Below are 21814 nucleotides of genomic sequence, written 5' to 3'. Positions count from 1 at the left end.
ATGATCAGGTGTACTTTTAATCATTGTACGAAAGGGAATGAAACGGGGCCCCATCATTGAGACTGCCTGCCTCTTAATTATGAAATAAAGATTGCATGTTTCTCACCCTGATGAAAACACAATTTTTACAGGGGCCAGCAAATCAATACTGCAAGGTTAAATTTAAAAGAAGCTTAGGCCCAGTTGACTGAATGACATTTCAGAGGGAGGTGACAGAAGCAAAATAAAAACATTTAAACGATTCTTGATTCACTTGAAGACAGCGCTTCTAAGATGACCATTAAAAAAACATATTTTGGAGACAGGCAAGTAGACAGTGACAGGCAGGGGGGAGGACCATGTGTCCCTTATCTGTCCACAGAGCTGGGGAGGATTCAGTTTACTCACCAAAAGTTTTGGGGAGGTGAAAACGGTGGAAGTCACCTTTCAGTGGAGTGCATTTCAGTGTCTGTGCTGTCCATTCATGCGTGCTTATCCTCCGACTAGGTCATGGTGTCTGGAGGAGATGGAGGGGGGCCAGGAGGAAAGGGAGGGAAGCAGAAAGAGAGAGACAGAGACGGATTTGAAGCCTGTTGGAACTATTGATACAGTATTCTCAGCATCAGGCTCAATTAGTGCATTCGGAAAAGTATTCAGACTCCTTGACTTTTTCAACATTTTATTATGTCACAGCCTTTTTCTAGATTGGATTAAATTGTTTTTGTCACGTATATTCCCCCTCTGGCCTCTAGGTCATCAGGCTGCTGATTATCCCGCACACCTGTCACCATCGTCTTTCTCACCTGCGCCTCTTGACACTCATCTGGACTCCATCACCTCATTGATTATCTCCCCTATATCTGTCACCCCCCTTGGTTCTTTCCTTAGGTGTCATTGACTCTGTTTCATGTCGATGCGTTGTTTGTGTTTCGTGTTTATTGTTTTGTTTATTTATTAAAACACTCACTCCCTGTACTTGCTTCCTGACTCTCAGCGCACTCTATACAGAATAACACCTCACCTAAGAGAAGCATCAGGGAGTGTTTTTTAATACGATTTTTTGTGTTGGAGTAATGACGTTGGGAGCAGCGTAGCCTAGTGGTTAGAGCGTTGGACTAGTAACCGGAAGGTTGCAAGTTCAAACCCCCGAGCTGACAGGGTACAAATCTGTCGTTCTGCCCCTGAACAGGCAGTTAACCCACTGTTCCTAGGCCGTCATTGAAAATAAGAATTTGTTCTTAACTGACTTGCCTAGTTAAATAAAGGAAAAAAAAAAAAAAAAAAAACTGCTACAGGCTCTCATGCCTCAACCAGATGGCCAGGCTTCCCTGCCTCAGCTGGCTCATCATGCTCTCATGCCTCAGCCCAAAAAAAAGAAAATGGCGGCAGCAGTTTAACGGGCACCCAAACAATTGTGCTATTGTTCACCTAATACCTTTTTTTTAACTTAAAAATTGCACTGTTGGTTAGAGCCTGTAAGTAAGAATTTCACTGTAAGGTATACATACACCTGTTGTATTCGGCGCACATGACAAATAAACTTTGATTTGATCGCCAGGCTCCCCTGCCTCCGCCGGATCATCGGGCTTTCATGCCTCAGCCGGATTGCCAGGCTCCCCTGTCTCAACTGATCTGTCAGGTTCCCGTGCCTCAGCTGTTGTGACATGTTCTTGTCCATCAGCAGGGGTGACCGGTCCGCTCCTGGTCCCTGGGTTCGTCCCCTTTAACGGCGTCCTGCAGCTGGAGCTATGTGTCGGGGCGGGGGTACTGTCACGTATACTCCCCCTATGGCCTCTAGGTCATCAGGCTGCTGATTATCCCGCACACCTGTCACCATAGTCTTGCGCACCTGCACCTCATGACACTCACCTGGACTCCATCACCTCCTTAATTATCTTCCCTAAATCTGGCACTCCCCTTGGTTCTTTCCTCATGTGTTATTGACTCTTTCATGTCAGTGTGGTGTATGTGTTGTGTTTATTGTTTTGTTTATTTATTAAAACACTCAGTCCCTGTACTTGCTTCCTGAATCTCAGCACACTCGTTACAGGTTTTTCTCATCATTCGATTATCGACACACAATACTCAAATAATGACAAAGTGAAAACAGGTTTAGACATTTTTGCACATTTGTAAAAATAAAAAAATAAAAATTTAAAAGACAAATATTTACATAAGTATTCAAACCCTTTGCTACGAGACTCAACATTTAACTCAGGTGAATCGTGTTTCCATTGATCATCCTTGAGATGACTCTACAATTTGATTAGATTCCACTTGTAGTAAATCCAATTGATTGGACATGATTTGTAAGGAAAACACCTGTCTACATAAGGCCCCACAGTTGACAGTGCATGTTAGAGCAAAAACCAAGTCATGAGGTCGAATTAATTGTTTGTACAGCTCCGAGAAGGGATTATATTGAGGCAGAGATTTGGGGAAGGCTAACAAAAACTTTGCAGCATTGAAGGTCCCCAAGAACAAAGTGGCCATCATTCTTAAATGGAAGAAGTTTGGTACCACCAAGACTCTTCCTAGAGCTGGCCGCCCGGCCAAACTGAGCAATTGGGGGAGAAGAACCTTGGTCAGGGAGGTGACTAAGAACCCAATGCTCACTCTGACAGAGCTCCAGAGTTCTTCTGTGGAGATGGGAGAACCTTCCAGAAGAACAACCATCTCTGCAGCACTCTACCAATCAGGCCTTTATGATAGAGTGTCCAGACGGAAGCCACTCCTCAGTAAAAGGCATATTACAGCCTGCTTGCAGTTTGTCTAAGGGCACCTAAAGGACTCTCAGACCATGAGAAACAAGATGCTCTGGTCTGATTCAACCAAGATAGAACTCTTTGGCCTGAATGCCAAGTGTCACGTTTGGAGGAAACCTGGCATCATCCCTATGGTGAAGCATGGTGGTGGCAGCATCATGCTGTGGCGATTTCTTTTGCGTCAGGGACTGGGAGACTAGTCAGGATTGAGGGGAAAAATGAATGGAGCAAAGCACAGAAAGATCCTTGATGAAAAGCTGCTCCAGAGCTCTCAGGACCTCAGAATGTTCACATTCCAACAGGACAACAACCCTAAGCACACAGCCAAGACGACGCAGGAGTGGCTTTGGGACACATCTCTGAAAGTCCTTGAGTTGCCCAGCCAGAGTCCACACTTGAACCCAATCTAACATCTCTGGAGAGACCTGAAAATAGCTGTGCAGCAACAGTCTCCATCCAACCTGACAGAGCTTGAGAGGATTTGCAGAGAGGAATGGATTAAACTCCCCATATACAGGTGTGCCAAGTTTGTAGAGCCATACCCAAGAAGATTTGAGGCTGTAATCGCTGCCAAAAGTGATTCGACAAAGTACTGAGTAAAGGGTCTGAATACTTATGTAAATGTGTTATCTCAGTTTTTCATTTTAATACATTTGCAAACACTTCTAAAAACCTGATTTTTCTTTGTTGTTATGGGTCATTGTGTGTAGATTGATGAGGAAAAAACACAAATTAATCAATTTTAGAATAAGGCTGTAAAGTAACAAAACTATATTAAAAGTCAAGGGGACTGAATATTTTCCAAATGCACTGTGTATGCACCATGACACACTGAGCAAAAAATAACACCCACCACTACCAATACACCACATTAAATAAACAAAGAATCTTGAAATACTGTGTTGGAATACAACAAATGTCCCTTAACAGAACCTACAGAAAAATGTATCTGTCACCTTTTGAAGACAAACAAGTAAAAATCCATCTTTGACTCCTTCCAGATATACTGGAGTTGATTTGCCCTTAGAGGTGAGCTACAAGCTCAATAATGGATGGAGATGTAATACCTCTCTGGACCACTCCGTCAAACAGCTTCAGGAGACTCGTAATGATCAAGTCATCAATTCGCCTCACATCTCTTATTTAGAACCATGTGTGTCTAATGCTATCGCCTCCATCAAGCTCACTTCAAATAGTTTCCATTCCCACTGGATTGCATCTGTCAAACAGAAGACATTTCAACTCTAAATCTCTTCATGGCTTATATAGACATAGTGAGATGCCTGCTCCACAAGGTTTAGTATGTTCAGTCAAGGGAAAGAGCATTTATGAAAGCTCATTAAAGTAACCCTCCTTCAACCCATAAAATAATCACTGGTTATGGATGGTTCCCAGATTAAAATGCCTTTGCTAAAGAAATAGTCTGTTGGGCGAAATCACTCAATAAGAATGGGCAGATAATGACGAGCTGGATGGGACCTCAGAGGCAAAGAGACAATTCTAAGCAGGTAAGGTGACTACAGTATTATAGTATCAGCAAAGCATTGTTTCCTTTCCTGTGTGGACTGTATTGGAAGGTCCTTTCATTACATATAAGTGATAATACATTCTGTATTGACAAACATTATCAACACAAATACTATATATATACGGTATATATACTACCGTTCAAAAGTTTGAGGTCACTTAGAAATGTCCTTGTTTTGAAAGAAAAGCACACTTTTTTCTCCATAAAATGACATCAAATTGATCAGAAATACAGTGTAGACCATGTTAATGTTGTAAATGACTATTGTGGGTGGAAACCCTAGAAAACCCTTTTGCAATTATGTTAGCACAGCTGAAAACTGTTGTTCTGATTAAAGAAGCAATAAAACTGGCCTTCTTTAGACTAGTTAAGTATCACCATTTGTGGGTTCTTCCCGGACTCGTCAGTCTATTCTTGTTCTGAGAAATGAAGGCTATTCCATTGGAGAAATTGCCAAGAACCTGAGTATCTCGTTCAACGCAGTGTACTACTCCTTTCACAGAACAGTGCAAACTGGTCCTAACCAGAATAGAAAGAGTGGGAGGCCCCGGTGCACAACTGAGCAAGAGGACAAGTACATTAGAGTGTCTAGTTTGAGGAACAGACAGATCACATATATATCTGGAGAGAGAGGGGAGAAAGATATATATATATAGCAAACGAGGATATATATATATCTATTCAGGAGGGAGGAGAAGGTATATATATATATTACATTTACATTACATTTATATATATATAAAAGATTTACATAAGTATTCAGACCCTTTCCTATGAGACTCAACATTGAGCTCAGGGGCATCCTGTTTCCATTGATCATCCTTGAGATGTTTCTACAACTTGATTTACTGTGTGTATATATAATATATATATATATATATATATATATATATATTTATTTTTTTATATTTTTTTTTTAAATAAATACATATAAATATAAATGGTCAATAAGTTTTCAACCCCTTTGTTTTGGCAAGCCAAAATAAGTTCAGGAGTAAGTTGCATGGACTCGCTCTGTGTGCAATAATTAGTGTTTAACATGATTTTTGAATGTCTACCTCATCTCTTTAACCCACACATACAATTATCTGTAAGGTCCCAGCAGTGAATTTCAAACACAGATTCAACCACAAAGACCAGGGAGGTTTACCGATGCCTCGCAAACAAGGGCACCTATTGGTAAATGGGTAAATACAATTTTAAAAAGCAGACATTGAATATCACTTTAAAACAGTTAAGGAATTGATTGTCTGTGATTGGAGAAAACTGGGATGGATCAACAACGGTGTAATTACTCCACCATACTAACCTTATTGACACAGTGAAAAGGAAGCCTCTACAGAATAATCAATATTCTGTTTACAACAAGGCACTAAAGTAATACTGCAAAAAATGTGTCAAAGTAATTCACTTTTGTTCTGAATACAAAGTGTTATGTTTGAGGCAAATCCAATACAACACATTACTGAGTACCACTCTCCCTATTTCCAAGCCTAGCGGTGTCTGCATCTTTTATCATTAATGACTGGGGAGTTTTTCAGGATAAAAAATTAACGGAATGGAGCTACAGTAAGCACAGGCAAATAGCCTGGTTCCATCTGGATAGCCTGGTTCCATCTGTTTCCCATCAGACGCTGGGAGATGTATTCACCTTTCAGCAGGGGAAAAAAACTAAAACACAAGGCCAAATCTACACTGTTGCGTACCAAGAAGACAGTGAATGTGGATGAGTTACAGTTTTGACTTAAATCTGCTTGAAAATCTATGTCAAGACCTGAAAATGGTTGCCTCACAATGATCAACAACCAATTTGACAGAGCTTGAAGAATTTTGACAAGAATATATGGGCAAATGTTACATTATTCAGGTGTGGAAAGCTCTTAGAGATGTACCCAGAACGACTCACAGCTGTAATCCCTGCCAAGGGAGATTCTAACATGTACTGACCCAGGGGATTGAATATTTATCTAGTCAAGATAGTGTTTAATTCTTCATGATTTTTTTTGTAAAAATGTTTTTCACTTTCACATTACAGAGTATTTTAGATACATCGTTGATGAAAATGACTATTTGATCCATTGTTATTGCACTTTGGAACCACAAAATGTGGAAAAAGTCAAGGGGTATGAATACTTTCTGAAGGCACTATATGTGTTAAACCACCTACAAAGATGCTTACTTGAATTTTTGATCGCTAATAACCAGTGTAAGTCAGGGCTTAGTGAGTGTCTAATAAATACCTCAGTATGATGAAGTGATGGCAAACTGAAATGTGTATTCTGTCCAGCTTTGTTACTACATAGAGGAATGTGTGGGAGGGGGCGGGTCGGGATGACAATGCACGTGATGGTGGGGAATGAAGATAACAGTTTCCAGAGGAACCCAAGGTCATCTTTATAGTCACTCCTTGGACTGCATGGAACCAGCTCAGAACTCAGTTTGACAAAAACCCATCTGTTTACATAGATACGATCTACAGTACTTACCATTTGCACAACACTTCCTTTTAGAAAAAAATACAATACAATATTTGATCACTTGTCTTGAATAATGACAATTTCATCACTTTTTATAATCAAAATTACATACATGTCAGTCTCACTGACCAAAAGCTATTATACTCTATGAGGTTAGGTGGACAACTGAAAGATAAGTTAAGCCACATCTCTGAAAGGAACATGCTATAATGTAAATGACTTAAATGTAATGTAATGTAAATGTAGGCTACAATACATCCTATGAGATGTTTTCATCAATAAGATGTTAATTCCATGAGCAATGTTCCGCACACAATGATACAACAGTCATATGGAAAATAAATATACAACACTCCCCCATGTACAGTGTCAGGCCCCGGTTACGAACCCTGGTCTCCAGAGTGAGAAACAGTCACTTAACCAACTGAGCCACGAATAGTTGGCAGAACCCAGAAGATGAGGCAGACACAGCAGTACTTGAGACGGTGTATTTAATGAAGTAAAAAAGTGAAGTTCTTCAGGAAAACATGTAACTCCACAACCTCAAAAGAAATTCCACAAGAACAAAAAGGTAAATCCACAAGGTGGAAGGTATAGCACAAAAAGCCTAAAAAAATACTCAAAAACAAACAAACAAGAACAAAAAACAGAATTCCACAAGAGAGTCCACCGGGATCAACAAGAGTTCACAGAGTACTAGGGCTGGGTGCTAACATACAAACACAGAGCAAAGGACTGAAGAAAACAAAGGGTTTAAATACAATCAGGGGAAACGAGGCACAGGTGCAAATAATAATGGGGATCAAGGGAAAACAAAAGGTCAAAAGGCAAAATGGGGGCATCTAGTGACCAAAAACCGGAACAACCCTGGCCAAATCCTGACAGTATAGCATCCAACTTGTGTCTCCTCTGCTGTTAACTTCAAGGAACGACTATAAACTTCATGACAGAGAAAGTGGTGCCTGCAGTCCTGAAGATAAGTCACAGACATGCGCCATAATGTTATGTAATTATAACAAACATAACAAACATGAATGTAACACTATCCATCCACTTATAAGCCTGTCTCTGCATTGTTAGTGACATATCTTTTATCAATGGATTTGTGACAGAAAATAAGCACTATGATATTGACCAGGCCACCCTCACTGTTTGTGACGCAGTCTAATAGACTGCTTTTGACCGAGAAGGGAATACAAAGATGGGTCATTTGAACATGTGCCAGTCAAGTCACACCTCTGCTGAAATAGTAATGGCCCGTGGGAACTGTGTGTTTCTCATTTCAATTCCAATTCAGGTGCAATGGTTCTCCAGTTAGTCAAAGAGGTCAGGGAAATATTCCAAGGCATATAGGCACCTACTTTTCTTAGCCAGAGACATACTGAGTCCTGTCACATTCATGAATGATACCAATGAAAGGTGTTACTGAAATATATCATCTGTAGCGAAAATCCAATAATTGATGTTGCTGTCTGTCAGTCCTAATAAGCTTAATTTAGTCTCTGATATACTCATGGTGAACTTCATAGACACGTGAGTAATCATAACACAAACAAAATCCTATTTTATCCCTTAATTGTGAGCATTCAAATATCTGAGCGAATTCCTTCAATTATCTAATCCTTCCAAGAGGCAGGGAGAGAAAGGAGAGAAAGACTGAGCATTACCCAAAGTGAGGCATACTTCTTACATCTATGTTTGTTTAAAGCTCTTTATCCCGAGGAGAGACAAACAAAATAACTGTCTTTGCTGTCACCGCCAATTTAGGGACTATTGTTGAATGTTAAAAGACAATTAACCTATCCTCAGGGATTACTCTGAGACTTTTTGAAAGAATGATGGCAGCGCAGGTTCCACAGACAGACAGGGTCATAATATACTATATGTTCTCAATGCCTTACACTTTAAGTAAACATTTACAATACAAAATGCAATCAGGTAGATTTTCAAAAGGAACACTGCTTGGGTTATCAACTGTAGGAAGATCGGAAAGGGCTTGGTGGGAGGGCACGAGGGAGAGCTCATACACTTACAACTTGTTCTTCATGGATATGCCAAATTTGAACTGCATTCCAATTTTATTTTGAGGATTTATTTAAAGATGAGTACTACCGGGTGTTCCAGAGGTGAAATCCTCCCTTCTGGCCAAGGCAGTCACCGTGGAGTGGGCTTAATGTGATGTGTGCTTGTAGGTGTGTTTCACTAACCCTGCCCTGTATGAAACTGACACTGATGGAATAATTGACAGTGTGTAAAAGTCAAGTGTCGTAGTGGGATAAACTTCCATGAGGTGGACTTGCCAGCCGGCAGTAGTCACCAGTCACGGAGATAATAATGCAACCTTCACACCAGACTTGAGGGGAAAATACACTATATACAAAAAGTATGTGGACACCCCTTCAAATGAGTGGATTCTGCTATTTTAGCCACACCATTGCTGACAGGTGTATAAAATTGAGCACACCGCCATGCAATCTCCATAGACAAACATTGGTAGTAGAATGGCCTTTACTGTAGAGCTCAGTGACTGTCAACGTGGCATCGTCATAGGATGCCACTTTTCCAACAAGTCAGTTTGTCAAATTGCTTCCCTGCTAGAGCTTCTCTGGTCATCTGTATGTGCTGTTATTGTGAAGTGGAAATGCCTAAGGGCAACAATGGCTCAGCTGCGAAGTGTCCTCAGTTGCAACACTCACTACAAAGTTCCAAACTGCCTCTGGAAGCAACCTCAGCACAATAACTGTTCGACAGGAGCTTCATGAAATGGGTTTCCATGGCCGAGCAGCCACATAAGATCACCATGGGCAATGCCAAGCGTCGGCTAAAGTGGAATAAAGCTTGCCGCCATTGGACTCTAGAGCAGTGGAAACGTATTCTCTGGAGTAATAAATCACACTTTACCATCTGGCAGACTGACGGACACATCTGGGTTTGGCAGATGTCAGGAGAACGCTACCTGCCCCAATGCATAGTACCAACTGTATAGTTTGGTGGAGGAGGAATAATGGTCTGGGGCTGTTTTTCCATGGTTCAGGCAAGGCCCCTTAGTTTCACATTCTAAACGATTCTGCGATTTCAACTTTATGGCAACAGTTTGGGGAAGACCCTTTCCTGTTTCAGCATGACAATGCCCTCGAGGTCCATACAGAAATGGATTGTCGAGATCGGTGTGGAATAACTTGACTAGCCTGCACAGAGCCCAGACCTCATCCCCGTAGATCATATCTGGGATGAATTGGAACGCCGACTGCGAGCCATGCCTAGTCGGCCAACATCAGTGCCCGACCTCACTAACGCTCTTGTGGCTGAATGGAAGCAAGTCCCCTGCAGCAATTTTACAACATCTAGTGCCTTCCCAGAAGAGTGGGGGCTGTTATAGCAGCAAAGGGGGGGACCAACTCCATATTAATGCCCATGATTTTGGAATGAGATATTTGACAAGTAGGTGTATACATACTTTTGGTCATGTAGTGTAACTCATAAGCATAATGCTGAAGTCACACACACTTCCTAAAGTTTATCTCGCTGGCCTTACTCAGGTCAATAAATTACAATATATCTCCTTGGCAGGAAATTAAAGCTACGGATAAATCTCTATGCACATGTTCTGCAGTCCCAAAATACTCCGCTTTAATTCAGAAAACGAAGAAAGAGACAGTGAGACTGTCACGTATACCCACTTGGGGGGACGTAAGATCAGTGGAAAAAAGATCAGAATTGGGCTGACTGTGTAAACGCAGCCATAGACACTTAATTGATATCTTGACTTCACACCTTGTGTGTCTCCACGGCATGCTCCATTGTGCCAACTGTCGTCATGGTTTTCATCATTACTGCTTCACAGCACCCAACATTCCAACAGAGCTCCTAGTTGACTCACTCACTCCGTGTGTGTGTGTGTGTGTGTGTGTGTGTGTGTGTGTGTGTGTGTGTGTGTGTGTGTGTGTGTGTGTGTGTGTGTGTGTGTGTGTGTGTGTGTGTGTGTGTGTGTGTGTGTGTGTGTGTGTGTGTGTGTGTGTGTGTGTGTGTGTGTGTGTGCACAGAGATCCATGCTCCCTCCTCCATATGTGACGGTCTGCCCACATTAACAAATATTACAGTTTACTATAGAATTCTATAGTACTGTAGAATCCTATACTCAAAACTGTAGTATCCCTCGATCGTGTTGTGCTTACTATATAGACTTAATTTTAAAAAAAGACAAATACCTTATTTACATAAGTATTCAGACCCTTTGCTATGAGACTTGAAATGTAGCTCAGGTGCATTCTGTTTCCATTGATCATCCTTGAGATGATTCTACAACTTGATTAGAGTCCAACTGCAGTAAATTCAATTGATTGAACATGATTTGGAAAGGCACACACCTGTCGATATAAGGTCCTACAGATGACAGTGCATGTCAGAGCAAAAACCAAGCCATGAGGTTGAAGGAATCATCCGTAGAGCTCCGAGACAGGTTTGAGTCGAGGCACAGATCTGGGGAAGGGTACCAAAAAAATGCCTGCAGCATTGAAGGTCTCCAAGAACACAGTGGCCTCAATTCTTAAATGGAAAAACATTGGAACTACCAAGCCTCTTCCTACAGTTGGCCACCTGGCTAAATTGAGCAATCACAGAGTTCCTCTGTGGAGATGGGAGAACCTTCCAGAAGGACAACCATCACTGCAGCACTCCACCAATCAGGCCTTTATGGTAAAGTGGCCAGACGGAAGCCTTTCCTCAGTAAAAGTCACATGACAACCCACTTGGAGTTTGCCAAAAGGCACCTAAAGGACTAACAGACCATGAGAAACAAGATTCCCTGGTCTGATGAAACCAATATTGAACTTTTTGGCATGAATGCCAAGCGTCACATCTGGAGGAAACCTGGCACCATCCCTACGGTGGAAGATGATGGTGGCAGCATCACGCTGTTCAGCAGCAGGGACTGGGAGACTAGTCAGGATTGAGGGAAAGATGAACGGAGCAAAGTACAGAGAGGTCCTTGATGAAAACCTGCTCCAGAGTGCTCAGGACCTCAGACTGGGGCAAAGGTTCACCTTCCAACAGGACAACAACACTAAGCACACAGCCAATACAATACAGGAGTGGCTACAGGACAAGTCTTTGAATGTCCTTGAGTGGCCCAGGCAGAGCCCGCACTTTAACCCAATTGAACATCTTTGGAGAGACCTGAAAATAGCTGTGCAGCGATGCTACCCATCCAGCCTTACAGAGCTTGAGAGGATCTGCAGAGAAGAATTGGAGAAATTCCCCAAATACAGGTGTGCCAAGCTTGTAGCGTCATACCCAAGAAGACCTAATATAAATTAGGCTGCTTGTGTAAACACAGCCATATTCAAAGATGGAATTTCAGGCCATTTGAAGGGACACTATACTTTCTCCTAAATATCTTAAATAACATTTCAAAGTCACTTTTCTTAAATATGTTAATAAGCTATGATACTATTCTAAATCATTGTTTTAAATAACTAGTATACATAGTGTGGTGTCAATGCGGTTTAGATTACTTGTAATCTCTGCCAAAGGTGCTTCAACAAAGTACTGAGTAAAGGGTCTAAAAACTTATGTGAATGTGATGCTTTTTTATTTTTAATACATTTGGAAACATTTTGTAAAACCTGTTTTTGCTTTGTCATTATGGGTTATTGTGTGTAGATTAATGAGGGAAAATAACAATTTAATAAATTTTAGAATAAGGCTGTAACATAACAAAATGTGGAAAAAGTCAAGAGGTCTGAATATTTTCCGAATGCACTGTACCACTCCTTTCATCTCTCTCCTGTTAGCACCATGCAGCAAAGAGATGGGAGAATATTGAGTCATTTCTTGGGTTATTTTTAAGCCAATTTCAGGGATTGAATAGGACTCTTAATTCAAATGGCAAAATGTGATATTGATGTCCAAAATATAGATGTCCCAATGGGGACATAATTCTGAAAGAGAATTAAGTACGTGTTCACGTGCCAATGACAAAAGAGCAATGGTTTAAGGATTCTAGAAGAGTCAACCAAAAGACTCAGAGACATACTATTCCAATTGCAGATCTTTGAAGGCTGCGTAGGATTTCCTGTGAAATAGAAGACAAAGTGGCTGGGGAAAGGTCAGAGGTTGAGAGGGGAATCAAAAAGCATGGAGAACAAATTAAGGATGACATGTGGGACACTTTTAAATAGTTTATCACTGAAGAAAAACAGTCCTCACGCAATATTTTCCTCACGGCATCGGAAGGATTTGTTTGGCAACTCCTTCTCATATATGTTTTCCATAGTGAGGCACACTCACTAGTGTTTTTAGAGTATCTCTGATGAGACTTTCACCAGTATCATGTAGGTTTCAGAGTCAATCTTCTGATATCATGAGAACAGCATTTTTAGGCTGTATATATATTTTTTTTAAGTAATTTGTTCAATTTAGCCATGTAGTGTTTGGTAAATAATAGGGCATTACCTGACGATGATAAAAAGTTGATGTTCCATGTGGAATATCACTCTTCTGCTCCCCTACCTTTAACATTAAACACACATTTATTAAACTGAGAGATAAGATGAAAAGACAACTGAAATATTGAAAGTGTTTATTGGTGCTCTTTACAAAGTATTTTTCACAGAATACGGCAAAGACTGAGAAACTTGCTTTGTGCAGAATCATATTATTTTGGGCTCCGGCCAATGGTACTCGGTTCGAGTCCACCTCAGCTTATCCAGCCCGATACATTTTTTCAGGAGTAGGGCCATTTATGTTTTTCTATTCGGCAGGTGATAAAATATACATTTAAAAAACAAGAAAGGTGACATATTTCACCTCCAAGTCATCATTTCTAGGTAATTTGCTAGGTCAATTTGCTAGGTCATTGTGAGTCTCTGCGGTCTTATAGCTATCAGAGATGGTCCCTAATTTTGAGAATCTCCGATGCTCTATCAGCTTTTGCTTTTACTACGGTGTTGTTTTTTGTAGTTGCAGAACACTCGATTGAAAAGTGCACATTCACTTCCATAACATTTATTCCTGGCTACCAGCATCTAAGATAAACATGCACAATAATACAAGATAGCCTTACAAAACTTCACTACTGTAAAATGCTGTAAAAACTGCAGTACCACCACTCCTTATATCCGTACTCATTAACAGTAAGTTGTGTGCAAAATGTTGATGTTTGATACTCTGATCTTCAATGTGTATTGATTCCTACTTTGTAAGAGCTAGGTTTGTACTACTAAAATGTTTACTCTGCATCAGATCCCACTGAGACTGGATATTCAGCTGCCCATTGCTTGTCTGATCTTACAATTGCCCTCTTAGAAAAAAGGTGTTACAACTTAAAAGGTTTCATCGGCTGTCCCCATAGGATAACCCTTTGAAGAACCCTTTATGGTTCTGGCTTCCATGTAGAACCATCTGTGGAAATGGGTTCTACATGGAAGCCAAAACAGTCCCACAAGGAACCCAAAAGGGTTCTACCTTGAACCAAAAATCTTTCTACCTGGACCAGAATAAGAAGTCATAAAATTACATTTTTTCAACCAGTTTTTGCCCACTCGTCATAATGTGACAAAAATATATGAAAAAAAACAGACCCTTTTCAACCAGTTTGTGACCAGAATAAGACATCATAAAAACATGTATTTTCAACCAGGTTTTGCCTACTGTATGCTTCCCTTATCTCCACCTTCTGGCTATTAGGATAAAATCCATTGTGCGGTTTCAACATTTATATGGCAAAGTGAGCCAGGAACAAATGAACAAACTTGCAAAGAGGGAAAGACGTAGGAGGACTATCAGTACCAAACTTAAAATTGTTTTTCAAGGCACTAGCATTTTATGGTGTAAAATATGGTGTATCCTATTGCCCTGGAAGAGCTGGCCTTCACTGATATATCCCTTAAACAATGTAAACTACGCTTATGTCACACAATTTCTATTTGGCACAAAATTGAAAAACAATGTAATTGGGAATCAAAATGGCATCCCCATACTCCAATATTTCACTATAATGCCTTGTGATCTGGAGGGTGGTCCTTTGCATCCCCCCATTGGTCCAAATGTGGAATTACGTACCCTTGCCGATATCGTGGACAGTAATTGAAAACACTCCAAGATTTGAAGGACACATACATATTAGCAGGCAAATCTTTTTTCCTATATTTATAATGTAGGTCAGTTATGCATGCTGGTCTATGGAGACATCAAATTTTGGGATTTAGAAATAAATTATCTGGGCTCCTGAAAGGACTGAATTCTATTCAATATAAACAACCTTTAGAAAGCTCAAATTTTAAAAAACATTTTTTTTACCATTAGGCACATTCATCTGGAACAAAGTAACAAATAATTTAGAAGTGCATGAATATAAATATTCAATGCTTTTCATCTATTATGTTACTTAACGATGATAGCTCCTTGAATCTCTTAATCAATCAGAGAGGTCCTGCCTGTTGTCTGGACCGTAGGCAGTCTCTATGGGGGTGCCACAGGGTTCAACTCTCGGGCCGACTCTTTTCTCTGTATATATCAATGATGTCGCTCTTGCTGTGGGTGATTCTTTGATCCACCTCTACGCAGACGACACCATTCTGTATACATCTGGCCCTTCTTTTGACACTGTGTTAACAAACCTTCAAACAAGCTTCAATGCCATACAAGACTCCTTCCGTGGCCTCCAACGGCTCTTAAATGCTAGTAAAACTAAATGCATGCTCTTCAACCGATTGCTGCCCGCACCTGCCCGCCCACCTAGCATCACTACTCTGTACAGGTCTGAATGCCAAGAGTGTGCAAAGCTATAATCAAGGTAAAGGGTGGCTACTTTGAAGAATCTAAAATATATTTAGATTTGTTTAACACTTTTTGGCTTACTACATGATTCGATATATGTTATTTAATAGTTTTGATGTCTTCACTATTATTCTACAATGTAGAAAATAGTAAAAATAGAAAAAAGTGTGTCCAAAATGTTGACTGGTACTGTATATATATTTCAAAACTATGAAATAACACATTAAAAACAATGTATTTCTTACTGGGGGTTTTTTCCATTTATTTTCAGTGGCAGCCTACAGATACAGGTTTTCTTAAATTCCATTTCAAATGGATAAATGTACCTGAAACCCACCCCAAAACAAGAGAGCATATACAAATACAAAGTTGGTCACAAAAAAATGTAAAATCATTCATTTCAATGACTTGTCACAATGTCACATTCAGTGACATGCAATTAAATAGATACTTACAGATCCTTAACCAACTATATTGACTCCCAGTTGTGACAGACAGTTGAGGCCCTTCTAATACCAATTAAGCAGACTGTTTTCACTGGGTGGACTGAGGGGAAGAGAACAGCTGAGCCCTGTCCGCTGGAGATGACAGAGTCAGCAGTGATGAGGACTTATAAGAGAAATCTCCTGCTCAAACCACAGAGGGAATATATACAGACTGGGCCCTGCAGGGAGAGACGGCTTTAAGAACAGCTCTAATACTGTGCTGAACTGGTCAGGGGCATGCTCTTTCAAGCTAGTTGATTGCCATATTTGCTGTCTCTTTCACTATATTAACCCCAGGTTAACCAATATAGTATTACATAGTCAGAAAGACACCAAATATGGCAATCACTACTAAGGAATATGACTATAGGAGTATGGACTAGGTCTACTGGTTAGGGTCTGCAAATAATAACCACCAGCATCCTCATTGTATCGAAGTATACAACACTGAAGAGAAATAGGCATCACTGAATATCTGGTAGCCTCATTAAGACCAATTCCCATCTTAACTAAAATAACCAGCGTCTTGTGGCACACATTATGGAAACTCTTATATGCCTTGAATCTTCTTTTTCTCTGTCTGTGCCCTGTCTCTCCAAGACGTAATTCTCCTCGAGATGACTGTGGTCTGCAGGTGACAGCAGTGAATTAATGGTTCATTATGTTCAATATAAGCAAACAGAGAGCCAGTGATGGAGGAAAATGAATTATGTCCCATCCATGCCAGACATAACATCAGGCTGAAAATTAGAAGATATTGAATGTGATGACTGTATGAATCCAACAAAATATATTGAACAGACTTTTCTTTCCAGGAAAAAAGGAACAAAGTTTACCAAGAGCTTAAATTGTTAGTTTGATTATTGCTCATAAACATGATGCTTGCTCAGACCTCACGTGACCGACTCTAAATTAACTTTTCATTTTGTTGCACTGAAATTGCATTGACCCATACCAGAGCTCTTTAGCACATGGACTAGAGGGGATATGACTGTGAAAGGTTAGGCTACAATTCTCTGGCTTTTTAAGAGCCATGATCATGACGATTATTGTAAACTGAAAATGTCCCATTCATGATTAAGCTCATTTTCTATCTATCTCAAGGCCATCAGACTTTTAAACAGCCATCACTAACACAGAGAGGATGCTGCCTACATACAGACTTGAAATCATTGGCCACTTTAGTAAATGGATTACGAGTTACTTTAATAATGATAACATATCTTGCATTACTCATCGCATATGTACAGTGGCAAGAAAAAGTATGTGAACCCTTTGGAAATAACTGGATTTCTGCCTAAGTTGGTCATAAAATTTGAGATGATCTTCATCGAGGTCACAACAATAGACAAACACAGTTTGTTTAAATTAATAATGCACAAACAATTATACGTTTTCATGTCTTTATTGAACACACCGTGTAAACATTCACAGTGCAGGGTGGGAAAAGAATGTGAACCCTTGGAATTAATAACTGCTTGACCCTTCTTTGGCAGCAATTACCTCAACCAAACATTTTCTGGAGTTGCGGATCAGACCTGCACAACGGTCGGGAGGAATTTTGGACCATTCTGTTATGGCTCTCGCTTGTAGAATGACCGGACCAAGGTGCAGCGTGGTAAGCGCACATCGTCTTTTTATTGATGACACAAAATCAAACTTGAGGCTTCCCCCACCTCGGTGGCGCCTCTGGTGCAGGGATCGTCGCCGGAATCTCCGGACCGTAGATCATCGTCGGGGACTCCAGGCTAGGAACCCCCCCTGTAAGCTCCGCACTGGAGAACCTCGCTGGAGGCTCCGGACTAGGGACCGTCGCTGCAGGCTCCGGACTGGGGACCGTCGCTGCAGGCTCCGTGCCATGGATCGTCTCTACAGGCTCCAGGCATTGGATCAGCACTGGAGGAGCCGGGCCATGGAACATCGCTGGAGGCTCCGGGCCATGGTTCATCACTGGAGGCTTCGTGCCATGGATTATCACTACAGGCTCCGGGCCATGGATCATCACTGGAGGAGCCGGGCCATGGATCATCGCTGGAGGCTCCGGGCCATGGATCATCATTGGAGGCTTCGTGCCATGGATTATCACTGGAGGCTTCGTGCCATGGATCATCACTACAGGCTCCGGGACATGGATCATCACTACAGGCTCCGGGCCATGGATCATCACTACAGGCTCCGGGTCATGGATCTGGCACAATCCGTCCTGGCTGAATGCCCACTCTAGCACGGTAAATGCAGGGAGCGAGCACAGAGCGCACTGGGCTGTGAATGCACACTGGAGACAGTGCGCATCACCGCATAACACGGTGCCTTACCGGTCACTCGCTCCCCACGGTAAGCACGGGGAGTTGGCTCAGGTCTGAACCCTGACTCTGGAACCCTGGAGCTGTCTCTCGGGCTTCCGTCGTTGTCTTAACTCCTCGCATCGTCGCCATTCCTCACTCGCTGCCTCCGCCTGCTTCCGCCTGACCTCCTCCCAGGTCGAGGATAACCTCCACTCCCGTTTCTCCCGGGCCCAGGATCCCTGCTCCTCCTGGCCACACTGCTTGGTCCTTTGGTGGTGGGATCTTCTGTTATGTTTCTCGTTTGTAGAATGACCGGACCAAGGTTCAGCGTGGTGGGCGTACATCGGCTTTTTATTGATGACACCAAAACAAAATAATAAAGACAAAAAACAAAAGCACACACTTCTGTAAGGCTAAGAAACTATACAGAAAACAAGATCCCACAAAACCCAAAAGAAAAATGACATATATGATCCCCAATCAGAGACAAAGATTAACAGCTGCCTCTGACTGGGAAACATACACGGCCAAAAACATAGACATTCCCACCTGAGTCAAACCCTGACCTAACCAAACATAGAGAATAATAAGGATCTCTACGGTAGGGGCATGACACATTCCTCTTTGCAAAACTGTTTCAGTTCAGCAATATTATTGAGATGTCTGGTGTTAATTGCTCTTTTGAGCTCATGCCACAGCACCTGAAATTGGGTCTCTGACTGGGCCACTCCAGTAGGTGTATTTTCTTCTGTTGAAGCCATTCTGTTGTTGTTTTACTTCTGGGTTTTGGGTCGTTGTCCTGCTGCATCACTCAACTTCTGTTGAGGTTCAATTGGCGGACTGATAGCCTTAAATTCTTCTGCAAAATGTATTGATGAAGGCAGCAAAGTGGTCCCAAACCATGAAGCTCCCTCCACCATACTTTACAGTTGGGATGAGGTATTGATATTGGTGTTGGTGTGCTGTGCCTTTTTGTGTTCCTTACAAACAACTCAAGTGTAGTTTATCTGGCTACAGAATATTTTGCCAGTAGCGCTGTGGAACATCCAGGTGCACTTTGCGAACTTCAGACTGCAGACAATGTTTTTTTGTGACAGCAGTAGCTTCTTCCGTGGTGTCCTCCCATCTTGTTTAGTGTTTTACATATCGTAGACTCGTCAACAGAGATGTTAGCATGTTCCAGATATTTCTGTAAGTCTTTAGCTGACACTCTAGGATTATTTTTATCCTCATTGAGCATTCTGCACTGCAGTTATCTTTGTAGTACGGCCACTCCTAGGGAGAATAGCAACAGTGCCTGAACTTTCTCCATTCATAGACAATTTGTCTTACCGTGGACTGATGAACATCAAGGCTTTTAGAGATATTTTTGTAACCCTTTCCAGCTTCATGCAAGTCAACAATTCTTAATCTTAGGTCTTCTGAGATCTCTTTTGTTCGAGGCGTGGTTCACATCAGGCAATGTTCACATACTTTTTCCAACCTACACTGTGAATGTTTCAATTATGTATTTTTCTTTTTGTCTATATTGAATACAATAATTTGTATGTTATTAGTTTAAGCACACTATGTTTGTCTATTGTTGTGACTTATATGAAGATCAGATCAAATTTGATTACCAATTTATGCAAAAATCCAGGTAATTCCAAAGGGTTCACATACTTTTTCATGCCACCGTATATACTGTATTTTATACCATGTATTGCATCTTGCCTATGCCAATCTGTCATTGCTCATCCATATATTTGCATGTATATATTCTTATTCCATTCCTCTACTTAGATTTGTGTGTATTAGGTAGTTGTTGTGGAATTGTTAGATTACTTGTTAGATATTGCTAAATTGTCGGAACTAGAAGCACAAGCATTTTGCTACACTTACAATACCATCTGCTAACCATGTATGTATGTGACCAATACAAATGTTTTTGATTTGATCGAGTTTGGGGATAATTGACAGTCTTTAACGCAGATGAATACAAACTGTCTAAAGAAGTGTATACTTGTTTTATTTAGCTTGTTTATTTAGCAAGACTTATAAACAGGTTAATGGAAGAGTCCAGTTGTCAGAACCAGTACGCTCGGATCATCTGCATATGTCTCCATGATGGATGTGTTTGGTGCAGCAATCAACCGACCCAGGCAAAGGCCTGTAATCATCTTTATGTGTTGTATGTCACATCCACTGACTGATTGACTCATTGAGTGTGAACACAAAAACGTACCCTCCTTTAAACAAGATGACAGGCTCCAATAATGGACAAACGATTTCACTATTAAAACAATTTAAGTTAATACAAACCATGCTTATATTTGTTCTATATCAAAGGAAACAAAAATAATAAGGTACATTGCTGCTACCTGACCAGTGTACCAAGACACAAACAAAAGTATGAAGTGACAGTGGGACAATGCCTCACTCAGAATGCTACCAGAAACACAATGCCAAGTGCTGAGCAAGTGCTGTGCTTCTCTTTTCATTTAACTCTGTTTGACAGAGGGAAATGGATTGTCTTCGTCAGCTACATGTCCAAACACAATGTGTGAAGGTGAGGGTCAATCGAGGGATTTTGGTTAGCGACTCTTAAAAGCCAACTGTAGTTCTTGTCTTATTGGCACTACTACTGTGTGGTGATTAAGTGTGCTGTCTAATATGCAAGGATTTTCCATCCGAAACGTCCACCGAGCAGGCAATTAAACACCTAACTGAACCCTAACCACATGAATCTGGGCCTTTTCTGTTTCACATTAACAACACTTAAGCCATGAAATGCACCCACAAATGGGGGGCCCAACATTTGATTGGGAAATATGTAAATAAAGCCAGACATCTCCTGATTATGATGTAAGGCCAGAGTACTTTTCTAGGAAACAGCCTGGGCTGAAGGAGTCTTTACAGAGAAGAGAGGGAAATGACTCACTCGTGGCTGCTCCCTCACGCTCGAAATAGGCTTTCATAATTGATTAATTACATCACATAATATAATGATAATATAATGATATCTTATAAGTAAATAATAAAACGTCAGTGGAGTAACAACATGGTCACAAAGTCATCCAACTCCTCTGACACTTTTCAGCAGTTAAGGGATTGACTGTACTTACATAGGCCAGATGATTGCAGGCAGGAAGGCAGACATTAAAGCAGTAAAAATGGGGCCTGTGAGGAGCAGTTTTCAGATGATAGGGCTATGCAGATCTGGGCTAAATTTTAGAGCGCTAGGCCTAAATATTTTCTTGAAGAAAAACAAATCCTATAACCAACATTAGACATAAGAAATTAAGCAATGTTATTTTTGTAGATTCTAATACTGCCAGTTGTTGTCATTCTTTGGATAGCGTTATGTACTTTGGTGAAAGTTGCTTTCAATTAAATGAGGTAATTGTTGTGTATGCTCTATGTTTTGGCTGAGTATGATATGCAAGTAATTTAAGCATACTCCATTCAGTGTGTGGCAGTGTTATATAAAATATGCAGTAAACTTGGATTATGATTACCTTTCAAAAACAGAACAGCA

At 40.9% G+C, this 21814-nt stretch overlaps 1 protein-coding gene across 1 annotated transcript in view; it reads right to left on the bottom strand.

Moving 5' to 3' along the window:
- The window catches only part of LOC124037241 (muscarinic acetylcholine receptor M3-like), a 131997-nt gene that overhangs the window by 88892 nt on the left and 21291 nt on the right, over window positions 1–21814 (bottom strand). The window contains exon 2 of the mRNA XM_046351921.1: window positions 388–496. The gene's annotated coding sequence lies outside the window, so the exon portion shown is untranslated. The remainder of the gene's footprint in view (window positions 1–387; window positions 497–21814) is intronic.

This window comes from Oncorhynchus gorbuscha, linkage group LG06 (genome assembly GCF_021184085.1).
Source record: "Oncorhynchus gorbuscha isolate QuinsamMale2020 ecotype Even-year linkage group LG06, OgorEven_v1.0, whole genome shotgun sequence".
NCBI lineage: Eukaryota > Metazoa > Chordata > Actinopteri > Salmoniformes > Salmonidae > Oncorhynchus > Oncorhynchus gorbuscha.
The sequence above is the reverse complement of the archived record's forward strand: the minus strand, read 5'-3'. Positions and strand labels throughout refer to the sequence as shown.